Source organism: Papio anubis, chromosome 18 (genome assembly GCF_008728515.1).
Source record: "Papio anubis isolate 15944 chromosome 18, Panubis1.0, whole genome shotgun sequence".
In the NCBI taxonomy this organism is placed as follows: Eukaryota; Metazoa; Chordata; class Mammalia; order Primates; family Cercopithecidae; genus Papio; species Papio anubis.
In genome coordinates this window covers 25,456,760-25,472,857 of record NC_044993.1, presented here as the reverse complement: position 1 = coordinate 25,472,857, position 16,098 = coordinate 25,456,760, and positions in this window count along the sequence as shown.

Here is a 16,098-nt window from a genome sequence, read left to right as displayed (position 1 = left end):
TTAAGTGACATAGTTAAGTGGTAGGAGTGAGATTCCACCCAGGGGTCTAGGATACAAATCTTCAGTTATTTTCTTCACTTCATTGCTTGCTAAAGCTTATTCCATAGAACACTAGTTCTGTACAACATCCAAACCTTCATTCCCTACCTGCAATAAGGTTAAAAAATAAAGAAGCAAAAATAAATATCTGGGGAATAGTCTTGAAGATTCACTGTACATGCTAATATTATTCTGAAAGCTCTGAGAGTCCCTACTTTCTGCTGATAGTTTCAACTGATTTTTTCCCAAAACTTAGTCAAACATGAAATACATGTTTAATTAACACCTACTAATGGAACCCTGTAAATAAGGGTTTGCTAAGCTTCACTAGAGTATGTTTCAGTGCCTATACTTACAGATTTTTTCTTCTTTTAAAATCTACTTTTTTAGGAGTTTGATATAATTTTATAATATTTGTAAAATCCATACACTCTATCTTTTTTTCCATCACCACAATAACCTTTCTTTGAGCATGAATGCAGTGTGAGTACCATGCTTTTCCTCACTTCATCGCAATTACAAAGATCAAAAAGATTAAGAATTTTATCTAAAATTACAGAGCTAGAAAATGGCTGAGCAGACAGTCAACACTCTCATTTACTTTTGAATTTTGAACATGGAATCACAAGAAAGTGTGCATAGACATTATCTAATCCTACTCCATTTTTTGGTCTTGGAAATTTGAGTTTTTGAGGATTTAAGAGATGATGCTCAAGCTTCAGAGTAAAAAGGCAGTGGAGCAGGGATTAGAATTCAAGTCTTCTCATCCTCAGGCTAAATCTGTTTCCAGAAAGATCTGAGTGGCACTTCTGGCAACACATCAAAAAGATTTTCTACCACTCCTTCTCATTTTAGAAGTTCAAATATGTGAATCAGGTCATCTAGCATGCAATATGCTCAGCACCCTAATGCGTTTTGTAACTAAATGGAAACTCCACTTTTAATTAACTAACATTGATTAGCATATCAGTTACTCTAACTCATTACAAACAAATTAGACCAAAAATCTGACCATATGAGCATGAAATAAGCACTATTAAATTTCTATTCAGATAGAGATTCAACTAAACTGTTGCTTCTAGTATCAAAAAAGCAAAAGTATCCTTTGCTAAGATTTAACTTGGAATCAATATTAAAAGCTGTCTCTAGTTTTCATTTTATATATTCCTCTCATCTCCGTGGAATTTCCTGATCACCTGAATGATAATTAAATCACACCAAATGCGACTTACATTCAACTATAAGATTTTATCAGACATAAAAATTTTTTTAATAGATCTTAACATTTGAACATTTGCAAGATTTAAGATTTACTTTAGGAATGAAAAATAGACTGTAGTCATGTTCCTTTTGTAGGAAGCATATAAATAGGATATACACAAATCTGACCTAAATTGAGGCATGTTTATTTTCATTTATTAATATTCAGTTTTTAGAGGAGATTATATGCTTCTTATCAACAGTAATTCCCCCTAGCATTGCAAGGTTATTTGTGTATTATTAGTTGTGTCTGTTACTAAAGGGCAGTAAAATAGAGAAAAATGCTAATCTTCTCAAGCAACTCAGATGGTGACCAGGTAAAAAAACAACCAAAAAAAAAAAAAAGAGACAGAGAGAGAATACAGATTTGAAACTATAGGACTATGACGATGAATATGGGCCTTATTTGGCTTATTAAAACATGTAGAATACAGTAAAGGAAATGGAATACATTTGATTTGAAGTCAAGATATTGGCATTTAAATCTTATTTCTCCACTAACTTCTCATCCTTTGGTAAGAATGTTAATCTCTATGGGCCCCTAAATATTTTCATCTGGAATTTACAGAGAGACTGCATTTCCTCCCTTACAGTTATCTACTGTGAGGTAAAGGTGATTGATGTAAGTTTCTAATACATGTCTCACACAGTAGGAACTCAACACAGGGAGTGGTGTTACATTACCTTGTGATTGACATTTGCATGAAAATGATGCTATATAGCCAGCTATCATTCCAAGTGGGTTAGAAATTTAGTACAGTTCTACCTATAGGTACAGGGACTTTGGTTATGTCTGCTTCTTAAAGGTGAGATAGACAATTGATACATAAGAAAATGTAAATATATTTACTTTATTCACAGGCTGTAATTTCATTGGTGCTAACCAAATTGGAAACATTGCATTATTTTTAAGCTATTACAGTTACATGTGAATAAATCTGTTTTATTAAACCATGCCTGTTACAGACAACTGTCATAGAATAAACTGAGCTGAAACTGAATGGCAGCCAGCAGGTTATCCTCTTTCAAAGAGATCAAAGCAGAACAGTGTATGAAAATACCATGAGGTAGTTTGGTTGTGTGATGTTTGCCAATACACTGATGTTCTGAGATTTGCAGCTTCTTTACATGTCAGGTGGCACTAATAAAAAGTAATAATAATATATGGAGATCTATGTCTGAACCTATGACATAGATATATGTGTATTATTATTTTATATGCATATTGGGTTTTTATTAGTGTGGCTCGTATATAGGAATACACATATGTACATACATAATCACTCTTTGGAAAATGCTTATTGCTACTGGAGAGTTGTTAGACTCCAAGTTGAGGGTGGTGTCTATTTGTGTTCTCAAAATAACATCAGAGCAGAATATTAGGCCAATATTCCCCACATTCTGTTTGTCAACATGACATCAACCATACACCAAAGAAGCAGTCGTTCAAATTTATTTTAAAAAAAGAAGAAAAAAGGAATAAACTAGAGGTTTGTAGTAGAGCAACCATCATGAAATCTGTTTGGTTCAACACAGTATTGGACAGTAGTTTCATTTAAATGTGGCCTGACACTTGGCTTAGAAGTTGACCACCATCTTGAGTCTCTGACCTGAACATCATGCGTGCATGGACACACATACACACTTACACACACACACTTATTCAATTCTTATGAAGCATATTATGAACTTGTACTTTAAAGCAATAATCTGATTTCTTGTTGAGTTTTCAAATATCCGGTATAATTTCAAAGCTTTTACAAAGAACTCAGGCTCTCTGAAAATCATTGTTCTGATACATTGGCATAATCTTCATGTTTTGATTTTCTTGTTTTCTATCTATATATAAATTATTTTACAGCTTTAATAATTAGAATTAAGATGTTTCAGTATTTTGTTTTCCATTTTTCTGTATCTATTTTCTTCCTTCCAAATTCATGGAAAGTAAACCCTCTAGAGAAAAGGAGGAGGGTGACATTTAGAGAGAACCGTGATGTGCCAGGCATAGAACAGAACACATTACAGTGGTGGTTTCGCTTAATCATCACAACCATCCTGTGAGATGGGTATAATTTCCAGATCTCACAAGTGAATAAACAAAGCTCCAGAGTGGCTCTCCAGACCAATGAGTGGTGAAAGAGCTGAGTCTTGAGCGGGAGTTTTGGTGATTACAAACCACAGTCCTTCCATGCTCTTGTTCCTTTGAGTGTCAGTGGTCAAACTCCTCTTCTATAAAACTTGTCAGTCAAACAGAATGTTAAGCTTAGTCTTATCATACAGAACCTCCAATAAGTGACAATCAGTGGTGAAAAAACAAAACTAGGTCATGCAATGAAATCGTCGTGAAATATTGGCTTTGACTTATTGATGAAATTAATGGGAAACCAGTGTAAACATTTAATATATTAGCTCTTCTCTGAATGAGAAACTCATATGGGGACTTGGCAGTAATACAGAGGAGATTCTTGTATACTGGTCAGATGTGGTAGTGGTGCCCCTTCCAGCCTTCTCTTTCATTTCCCTCATCAGTAGCACCAAGCCTATCCTGATATCATCATCAACATAAGTTAACGATGCTGATTCCTTCATCATGATTAGCATCACTCCACTGAAGATCACTGGAAATGCACCTTTGGCCTGGGGAATCCAGTCAAGTTATCCAACCCTGGAGTAGCTTCTTCGGAAGTTGTCTCTGACTCTTAATAGTCTGCAGGTCTTTGTCATTGGAAAACTGAATTTCCTGTTGTAGTGGCAGAATTTGCTTATTGTGAAAACGATTACCACATTAGATGTCTCTGCTTGCAATTTATTTGGAAAGATAAGACAATATTTTAGAAACTACTGCAAATACCACACAAATGATACATGAGACACAAATAAACACATACACACACGTGCAAAAAAATTGCTTGTTTCTTTACTGATGTCATTTGAAAAATCCTAGGTTCAATCATGTTGAAAATATTTTAAGCAGTAAAACTTTTTTCCAGACTCATTAAAATTGCAATATGAATGCCTGGCAAATGTATCTTTGCACATAGGATTTTCTTCTATTCCTGGATTAAGTCTGAATTCTTGCAGTCAGTATAATTATACAGAAGGCATATAGGAATGTATGGGACTATGATTATCCATAAACTTTGAAGATTTCTAAACAACATGTGCACAGAGCTTTATGTGGCAACACAGATTGGGGAAATGATGTCTTTCCATGAGATGAGAAGATGAGGATAAGATCATCATCAAAAGGAACAAAGAGTAAATGAAACAGCTTAGCTCCCTTGAAAAGACTCAGGCACATTTGTCATATGTGTTTTTAAAATTTCAGTAATGTTTAAATTGCACTGGACCCACTGGCTAGTTAAGCACCATGAACCTCCCAATAACTCCATCACTTAGGCCCTAAAGCCATTTATCTTTTGTCTGTTTTTTGTTTGTTTGTTTTGTACTTTTGAGTAATCTGGCATTATAGAAGGAAGTTAACTATAATGGCTACAGGCTCTGTGGAGCTCAGACTTTGAAGCCAGATACAACTTCAATACATCCTTGAGTTAATTGCCAGTATTTTAAAACCTTACTTTGAACAATATCCCCTTCTCAGAAAAAAAAAAAATTCCCAAAACATTTCGCCTGCCAAATGACTGTGAATAATACTTATCTAAAAAAATTGATGTACTAAACAAAAACATAAATACAAAGCCCTTAATACAAAGCTTGCATTGGTCAAAAGTTCCTTAATTATAAATCGTACCAGTAGTAAAAGTAGTAATAGAGACCTGGTAGTAATATCCATATTAATTATCTGTACATGATATTATTAATTCCATTTATGAACAACTGTATATCTAGGGGTAGTTCCCAAGAGAAGAAAGGAACTAAGTATAAACAGTTCTGGAGCCCCATCACAAAATAGCACAATGGTTCACAACAAGTGAGAATTCAACCTAGAAAAGACTTGTGTTAGCGAAGGGCTAGGAACTTCCATGTTGTTCAATGCCCGCACTCACCACAGTAGACCCTTCTGCTAGATGAGTCACGTGTTTCCTACAGATAGCTTTCTTCAATTCTCAACAAACATTTTGAAAATGTTCCTGGAGACTAGGAACATTGAATTGTTTGAATTGTCCTTTTAAGAAACCAAGAGGGCCGGGCGCAGTGGCTCATGTCTGTAATTCCAGCATTTTGGGAGGCCAAGGAGGGTGGATCACTTGAGGTCAGGAGTTTGAGACCAGCCTGGCCAACATGGCAAAACTCCGTCTCTACTAAAAATACAAAGAATTAGCTAGGCGTGATAGTGTGCACCTGTAATCCCAGCTACTGGGGAGGCTGAGGCAGGAGAATCACTTGAACCCAGGAGTTAGAGACTGCAGTGAGCCGAGATCATGCCACCGCACTCCAACCTGGACAACAGAGTGAGACTTTGTCTTAAACAAACAAACAAAAAGAAACCAAATGGACAACACAGCAGTTCTTCCCCAAATCAGTCCATGTTATGATGAGACAAAAACAGGAAAGAAGATCTTTACCAAGTATAGACAAGAGGGACTATGAGCTTTAGAGGACATAATCAACACATTAAATGGTATTCAAAATAGGACAACTGAAATAGTGAAGAATTAAAAAAAAAAATACTTGTACTATTAGAATAACATTTAAAGGCCAGTGTGTGGTTAATTTGATGATGAGAAATCAGAAAGAATAAAGATCTGACTACAACTACGTGTAACTGAATGAATCCAACCATAATTCATATTAATCTGGAAGGTCAATTAAGGAGCAATAGAGGTCAATTGATTCTAATAAAAGAGTTCTCTAATAGAAAGACTTATCCAAATATATATTGTGCTATCTCAGAAGATAGGAAGCTTCCATCAGTAAAGTTATGCAAGAAGTTAAATGTTCATTGTTCATGAATCTATCTGGAGGAGCGACCATATGATAGGGGAAAGCTTTCAATGCCAAGATGGTCTTGAAGGCAGGCCTGATGGTTTTGTGTCTATTGAGTGTTGATCAAGTTTTCCTGCAATCATAGTAAATCCTTGTGCTTTAATTTCCAAAAAGATCAACTGAAACTACATTTTCAAGTCCTAATTATAATCTTTGACTCAGAATTTTGAAGCAGGAAGGGACCAGAGTAATAATGCAGACCAGCTTCTACAGAGAGGTTTCACCATCCTGGCTGTCTGGGACAGAATGTTGGATAGGGGCCTGTGGCTTTGTCCTGGCTCTGTAGGAGTGAGTGCCTGATCATTTAATAATGACTGCAGTGGACCAGGGGATAAGTTGAGTGGGAGGAGGAACATATTTGTGTGCATGTAACATCTTTGCCCAATCTATGCTGCTTTCTTGCTTCATAAGTGGGACTCAGAAAATTTCAGTTTCCCAATGGCAATGCTTAGGTTATGGAAGAGGACATGAAGTGTTATCAGTGATGTGCCATGAATAAATTGATTATCCGTCAGATTTCTACCGACCTTTTGTTAGTTTGTTGTTTAGTTTGTGTACACCACATATACAGAACTAACTCAAACGTGTTAATGATACGTTTGAATAGCCCTTCAATAATGTCACTTATGTGGAACTTATAATGTGTCAGGCACTGTTCTAGGCACTTGTCTACCTATACTTTACTCATCCAATCCTCACTCATAACACATCTATGAAGTATGTTCTATTTTGATAACTCCTATTTTACAGATAAAAAACTAGACCCAGAGAGGTTGAATATCTTACTAAAGGGTTGTGTAAACAGCAGACCTAGAATTTGAACCCAGAAAGCCTAGACCGAGAGCCTGTGGTCTGAACTACTTTGTTGCTTTCTTCTGTGGGATGTTTGTTAGGCTACTGAATAAATAATTAGTGGCAGAGCCTCTTTACAATATCTTAAGCTTGTCCCTGGATGTTCCAAGGGGAGTTTTCTGGATATTCCAGTATTGCACAATCCTCTAGCACCTTAACTATCAGAGAAAGAGATGTGTACAATCCACTTGGAAGTGGCTACTGATCATTATCAAAATAGTTTTAAGAAGAAAAGAAATAAAATTCCCATTCTCTCAAGCCAAATAAAGACTTCTTTCATGAGGAAACAAGACACATGAAGCCAAAACCAATCCTAGAACTCTTTTAAAATTAATGAATGGAGACATTGGCAGAATGGTGTGTACCCTCTCTCCTTTTACTAGTCACTCATTTTCTTCAGAACTTCTTTTATGACCCACTGGGCTATAAAAATTACATTTTTAAAACTCTGAAAAGAAATTAGCAAAAATAGCAGTTTACAATAAAAAATATTTCTTTATAAAAGATGCATGCCCTAACCACAGTGTTCCTCCGAATTGTGTGCAACATGCTAATTACAAAGGACCCCAGGTTTTGTTAAGTATAGGCTTTTAATGAAAGAAACATAGTCATAAGACTAACTGCAGCTGTTGAGGGCAAAAAAAAAAAAAAAAAGGTTGAAATAATAGGGTGGACTGGAAAAGAACGAGAGAAATAAATCTGCTTGCAATAAGATTTGTGGACCAGTGCCAGCAAAGTCAAGGGGAGGAGGGCTCCCAATTCAGTATTTCCCCCTGGTTTGAGGACAGTATATGGGCATGTGTGCTTACAGGACACACAATTCCCAACTTGCCCATTGGCAAGTCAAACTTATAAGCAATTTTGGCCTGGAACAAGGGCTTAATCAAGGAACAATGGCTTCAAGGCTATGAAAAGTTTAGAATACTGTATTATAATAAAAATCATGAAAGAATTCTGATATAAATGCATAAATGATATGGAAAACAATGCAGGGACACAAATGCCATCAGAAGAAAGAGGGTCAGGTAAATTTGTATGAGATGTACAGAAAAATATGCAGATATAAAAAGGATATTTTTATGAGAGATACAGATTACAATTAATTTTACAATTTAACTGTAAAATTAATACAAGGGCAGAGGTGTTTACTCCCAATGACCACCTGGGCTTAGATATATAACTAAGGAGAGTCTTCTCTTTTTCTCCCATGATTCCAACTATCTTAGAGCTCTCTACACCCTCTTCAATGTGCCTTTCCCCCTTTCCCTTACCTCATCCAGTTTTATTCTTTCTCAGTGCTTACCTTTATCAGAAACTTATTGTTCATGTATGTCATTATTTGACATTCTTTCTTTCCAATTAGAAAGTCAGTTTTGCGAGTGCTAGTGCCTTGTCTATCATATTGATTATATCTTCCCAGTACCATAAATGAAGCCTGATGTAGTGAGTTTGGATAAAATTTTAAATGAATGAACAGCACTCACAGGAATAGTCCCCACTGGGAATTTGACCAGATATTGGGCTTTGAATTCTAGAAAGAGCAGGGTTATATGTCAAGAACTTGGTAGCCTTAACAGAACAGGAGATGTTGAGTAGTTCAGAGTCTCAGAGACAAGGAAAAGTCTCAGATATCAGACAAAAGAAAAAAGATCCAGATGGGACTCATAGACGAGGTAATCTGCTGCTTCACCCTCTTCTTCCACTTATTCGTTGAACACTTATTGTTCAACCACTACACTGTACACAGTAGACTCTGGTGAAACAGTGACAAACCATGCCTAACCACTCTATTCAAGGATCTTGGATCTAGAAAGAAAAACAAATGTGAGATAGGGCAAATAAAGCACAGAGGGAGAATTGGGTGATGTTGGGCAAGGACAGATGCCAGGGAGCATCCCTGGGCTACATAATTAAGACTCATCTGAGTCAAATTAGTAGGGAAGATTGTAAGGCAAGTACTGAGGACCTGGTAATTAACAGAGTAATTAGTTATCTGAATTGTGGGGAAATGGAGAGCTATGAAACAGGACCATTTTCCTTTTTACACATTTTTTTGGAATGGGTATGGAACTAAGATAGCATGAGTTGGCCAACTCACCCAATACAATGTAATATTGTGTTTCCAATACCATAGTCATTATTCACATGCAGCAATTTTAAGTTAAATTTTAATTAATTAAATTGAATTGAATTAAAACTTTTGCTGCTTATTTTAAGTGTTTGATAGCCATATTTGGCTAGTGGTTACCATATGGGACAGCACAAATGTAAACCATCCCTAACATTACAGAATGTTCTATTAGACAGTGCTGGTCTAAGGAGTATTAGCTATAATCTGCCTTTCTTTCTTTTTATTTATTTATTTATTTTTGCCTAAAGTCAAATGAACCAATTTTCTATGGCTCAGTACTCAAAATTCTCTAATGTCGTTCATTCATTCATTCATTCATTCATTCAAGCAACAGTTAAGTGGCTGTTATGTACTAGTTTCTGTTTGATGATTTGGAGACACAAAAATAGATGTGGCCAATCTGTGAGTTTCTCTTATGGGGTATAGACCCTGCGGAAGAAGAAGACAACAAATAAGTAAACACATCTAGACGTGATGTAATTTTAAGTAGTGATATAGAGTTCAAAATGTCTAAAATGTTGTTAGTTCATATTAGTCTGAATGGAGCCATTCTATGTCTGAGCTCCCCTTCCTAGCGTTGGTATTAGTAACACCAGAAGTAAAATTTTTATCTGTTGTGGTTTTGCTTCTAAAATAAATGTCATTCCTTTCAAATGCCTGGATATTGTACATTTTTCTCAATTACCATATTTTCTAGTTCAAATAACAGGGCAAGTGATCTCATAAGAGCATTTATTTTGATTTTCTGTTTGTGAATATATTGTGAGCATGACAAAAGAAAAATTAACTGAAATTTAGCTAGCAGTTTGCTCAATCATTATGGAAAAGCATATACAGATAATCATGGAAAATCTAGGGATACTGTACCATTACTGGGATCTGTGGCATTTTTCTACTTTGAACTAGAAAGACAGCATCTATGTATTTCAATCTTTAAAAGCAGGTCAGTTTTAGAAAATGCACAACTTTGTCAATCTTATAATCATATTATCAACTAAGTAGGAGAGAAAAAAGAGAGAGTTAAACACCACCACCTGATTAAATAGCATCATCGCCTTGCTTTAATGTAAACTTTTGGTTTAGAGAAGCATTACTATGTAATTCTCTTAGCTTAAAAATCTCAAATATTTACTAAACTTTAAAATTTTGGGAAGATATTTGCCTAAGACGTTGTCATAAATGGCTTTTTGAGGTTTAATGATTACTTACTATCATTGTATCATTTTGTTAAACTATAACATCATTACAGAAAAATGTCAAGGCAATTATTTAAAATTTGCCAACAAACATGTACTATGCAGTCAGGCCCCAAATGAGGCTTGTTCTGAGCCTCATTTATTCAGCATAGCAGAGACTTCATGAGTGAAGTCTCGGGAGTTGCCCTTTTTGTCCATCCAGAGGTAAGTATAGTTTATGTATGTTTGCTTAAGCAAGATTCAAGTTGGTAACAATTGAGATTACAAAGTTGGCAACAACTGAGATATAATCTTGATGTTAGAAGCAGCCCACTTTTTTTCTAATGCAGAAAATCTCACAGCAACTAAAGGTAAAGTTACAGCTGGAAGTAAAATGAATAATTGCTTATTATTTCTACCTTTCTATAGAGTAGTGACTAGGCCCAATGAAATTCAGTAACTTACCTAATGCACAGCTGATTTTTAACACTTTGTCATGAGGTTGAGCCATCCATCCAGTGCCCCTTTCTTGATGACCTAAGATGGGATGAATTCCTCTCAGGTCTTTTTATCAGGAAAGTTGTTCCTTTGGTATATTCAGAATCTAACCATGTGCTTGAGTGCAATTCCGTCATCACTATCTGTCAGCGCAGAGCAAAAGCAAACTCCTAAGCCTAGTGACAGAGTTTTTGAATGTTTGCCTGCTCCATACTTCATGTGATCCCCAGTGCGGGAGGTGGAGCCTGGTGGGAGGTTTTTTGGTCATGGGAAAGGTTCCTTCATGAATGGCTGGGTGCCTTCCCAGTGGTAATGAGTTACTTCGAGATCTGGTTGTGAAAAAGACTCTGGGACCTGCCCACTCTCTCTCTCTCTGGCTCCCTCTCCAGCCATGTGACACACCAGCTCCCCCTTTGCCTTCTGCCATAAGGAAAAGCTTCATGAGGCCTCACTAGAAGCCAGGCAGATACTGGCGCCATGCTTGTATAGCCTGCAGAACAGTGAGCCAAATAAACCTCTTTTCTTTATAAATTACCCAGCCTCAGGTATTCCCTTATAGCAATGCAAAATGAACCAATACACCTAAATAATGATTTCAGTAGTTGAAAGTATGGGAAAACTTTGGATGTTTATTCTTTGTTTTGGTTTGATTGTGCCTCTGTCTCTCCATCAAGAAACAGGCAAGAACTCATCTTGGTCAGTGTAATTACTTTTGTTTATTTGGGCATGGTTAGAAGCATGTCTGTAGTCGGTGAACAGGTTAGTGCTAGTTTCGCGAGGTAGAAAAAATTCTCCCCACTCCTCAATCTATTTTTCTAAGTTATTTCCTAAGTTGAATTTGCAGGGAAATTTCTGAGAAATAGGGATACAGACTAGGAATCTAAGTGTTTACTCTTATCACATGCTGTGAGGTTAAAATAATTATGGTACAGAGGCTATTTCAATAGTACCTGCATGATGTGTGTGTGTGTGTAAATGATGTCTACATATTATTGTACATATGTATATTTGACCATTATATACGTATGTATAACTTGTTTATTGACTTGAATGATTATCTTACTTGTTCATCCCTTCACTCATTTGTAAATTGTAGTGGCAGTGTTTATAATAAAAGTAATAGCCAAACTAAGTAAACCTAGGCCCTTGCCCTTACAAGGGTGACTTAAAGACCCTACTATGTGCCAGGTTTTTTTTTTTCTCAAATGGCACATGTTGAAGAGTACATGGCTTTGCTCAGGAGTGTGTCCCTGAAGATGGATTCATTCTCATGTATGTTTAAAGAAAGACACTGCCAGGGTTTTCCTGAAAAATGGAGATGTTTGAATAATTTAGCAGATTGTCAGTGGTGTGACCACATAGAGCTTGTGAAACAGGCTACAGCATAAGACATGGTTCCTCTCACGGAGCTTGGTTTTAAGAGCTTCCCTTCTTGGGAAGGAGGGAGGGACTTCTAACTGTGTGGTTATTTACTTCCTGTTGCTAAGCGTCTCAGCCTCCACAGAATGTATGCTGTTTTCATTGACATTTTGAAGAATAAGCTTCAGTAATCATAAATTATTCTCTCTTGTTTACTTATGAGGAGAGATCTTCAACTTCCTGGAGATTGAAGTTGCTAAAGTCTGTTAATAGAGCATTTTGGAGATGTTTTGGTAAATGGAAATGATGACTTCCACAGCTAACCTACAGCGTAATGTCATTACGTTTTGTCTATAAAATGATGCTACATTGTCTATAGTTTGAATCACTAAATTATGTCTCCCTTAAGCTGAATATATTATCATAGAATAATTTTTAATATTATGTTTTACAAAAACATTATTGTAGCTTTTGTTTTGCATTCATTTTTTTCTTTCTTTTCCGCCACAAAGACATTGAAGTTTCAATTAAATAAGAGATCACATGACATAGTATGTTAAAGCCAGAAGTAAGAAATTTACCCTACAACTTACTAGGTACTTGGCTATGGGTGCTTTGAGCAGCACTCTTTGCATATGGAATGCATGTTAATATAAATTATATGAAATTATATATAATATACACATTATGTAAGTATGTAAATAGTACATTTTATAGGTATGTAAATGTAATAGTATGTAAATAGTATCATAGTATAATACATTATGTAAGTATGTAAATAGTACATAAGTATATATGTAATAGCATGTAGATAGTGCAATAGTATTGTAACATTATGTAAATATATATATGGTACATTATATAAGTATGTAAATAGCACAATAGTATAATAATGCATTACATAAATATGTAAATAGTATATTACATAAGTATGTAAATGCAATAGTATGTGACTAGCACAATAGTATAATGCATTATATAAATATGTAAATAGTACATTATATAATTATGTAAATGTAATAGTATGTAAGTAGTAAAATTGTATAATAATACATTACATGAGTATGTAAATAGTACATTATATAAGTAAGTAAATGTAATTTGTAAATAATACAACAGTAGAATAATTATATAAGTATGTAAATAGTACATTGTATAAGTGTGGAAAAAGTAATAATATGTAAATAATGCAACCATAGAATACATTATATAAGTATGTAAATGGTGCATTTTATAAGTATGTAAAGGTAGCAATATGCAAAAATACAACAGTAGAATATATTATATAAGTATATAAGTAGTGTATATTACATATGTATCTTTTAATGGTATTTGTTATACTGTAAGTGTATTTTATATTTACTACATAATAAATAATATAAAATATATGTAATTACAAATGTTAATTAACTCTAACAACTGCTGTGAGTAGAGTTCTTAGAATAAGACAAAAGGAAAAAATATCCACCCAGACCATGCAGTTAAATTTGAATTTAAGGCAAGAAATAGAAATCTTATTAGTATAAATATGTCCCTTGGAATATTTGGGACACATTTACCTTAAAATAATTTACTGCTTATCTGAAATTGAAATTTAACTTACTGTCCTCTATTTTAAATGGTAATCTTAGTCATGAGAGTAACTCTCAAAGTAACTCACATTGATTTTATTTATTTCTCCTTCGGTATTAGTATACACTTGCTTAATAGTGCAACATTTGTAAGTACAATCTTTGCAGGCAAATATTGCGGGTTCAAATCTTCACACTCTTTTGTCAGCCATGTGAATTTAGACAATTTGGTTAATCTCTCATTGTTCCAATCTTCTGATATTTAAAATGGAAATAATAACGGTACAGACTTCATATAGTTTTAAAATAAGTTAAATGTTAATATCTGTAAATTACTAAGAATCTTCCTTTTACACAAACTTATTAGCATACTTCATACCCTCTCCAGTTTTTGCAACAGAGTATATACCCGATAAATATGTTGAACAAGAATACAATCAATATATATGTTGAATGAAGAAACAGAGAGAGAAAGAGAGAGAATGAGCAGGTGGGGAAGAATAAATAGACTCGTTTGAGTACCAAAAAGTACTGTAGAAAACAGATTCGTATTTAATTAGGAAGACTAACCACACTTTCTCACAAGCAGGTAAGTTTAGCTCTAAAAATGATTGACAACTTTTGCTTTATTTCAAGGAGAAGTAGCATCAAAGTTAACAATAATTTTTAAAAAGCTGCCAAAATCTTACCCAAATAAATACATTTGGAAAAGAATCCATCTCTTGGCTTATGGGGAAAATAATAAAAAGATGTGTAGTGATGACACATTTCAGGAATAAATTTACAGACAATTGTTGAATACAATTCCACAAAGAGACCTTAGGGAAGGAGAATCTATACAGTAATTAAATCACTTGTTGCCCTCACACTTTGGCAGATTTACAGAGATGTCACTTAAGGGAATTTGAAGTCTGCTCTCCTGTGGGAACACTTCACTTTGGGGAACCCGAAGCTTTATTTAAACAGGTCATTTGCTCAATAGATTCTAACAGTGATTATAGCAGTGACAGATTTTCTTATTATTGTAAGACATGTAACAAACCTTTCATTTATTCACCTACCAAGCCAAGTTGGATTTGTTCAGTGGAGGTAGTTATACTTTAAATGTTTCAGAATAAGGATTTTGAGTACTTAAAAAAAAAAATCTAAAATTAATGGAATGGAAACTAGTGCTATTTTTATATTCTCTGAATCCAACCATCAGTCTGACATATTATTAACATTGTGTGGAGGACAAAATGCAGGACCTGCCTGCTCAGTAAAGGCAGCCATTTAAGAAATGCTGCAAGGTTCTTTCACTGGAGAGTGTGAGACTATGGATCAGGGTGTCCAAATTATCTGGTCAGTCATTTGAGGGTGAAGCATGGAGGTGAGTAACAAGAAGATATAGCATCAAATAGGGATTGATGAAGCAGGAAAACATAGAAAGAGACAGTAGACAGAGCAGGAGCCTGGGAGGCCAGATTTCCTTTGCTGAAGTTGGCGATGTGATACAGAAACATCTTCAATTTGGTTTTGCAGATAGCCAAGATGCACAAGTGTAGGCAGGCCAGGTGAATTGTGCAAGATAGATTTTTTCCCCCTTTTTTCATTCTCATCCATTTTACTGGGTAGGAAAATACTTGATAGGAGGGGCATTGCAGGTGGGTTGTAACAATAGGCCATGGAATCACACAGACCAAAAATCAATGCAGGTTCCGAAATGTAGCACCTTGGAAAATGTATTTAGCCACTCTCTACCTTGGTTTCCTCATTTGTACAAAGATGGTTAAAAATTGTAGATACCTTAAAAGATTATTGCGATTAATAATTACTGGACTTCAGTACTGACTTAATAGCTATGGTAAAACAACTGGTAATAAGTCAGCAGACTCTCAAGAGTCTCTGTACCTTGATTATTGATAAATTCATTGTTTCACATCTTACTGAAGGACATGTGTATGGGGAGGAGATGGGGAACTGGTTCACAACGTAATCTAAAGGGGATCAAACATCTGTAGGGACAGGTACCCAGTGATAATAATATATGTGAAAATACAAGCCATTTTTATTCTTCATCCCAATTAACTTGAGATACTGTAATGATGAAGCATTTGATTGTACTGTGACCTCCTTGAGTGAGGTATAGCTTGGTTCCCCTCTCAGCGTTTGTTTCTTTTTAATATGCAAATGTGAGTGTGCGATCTTCAGTGTGTCTGCATAAGCTAACTTAAAATGAATTTAAGTACAGTTTTCTGAAATATTTCTACAAAAATAAATTACTTAA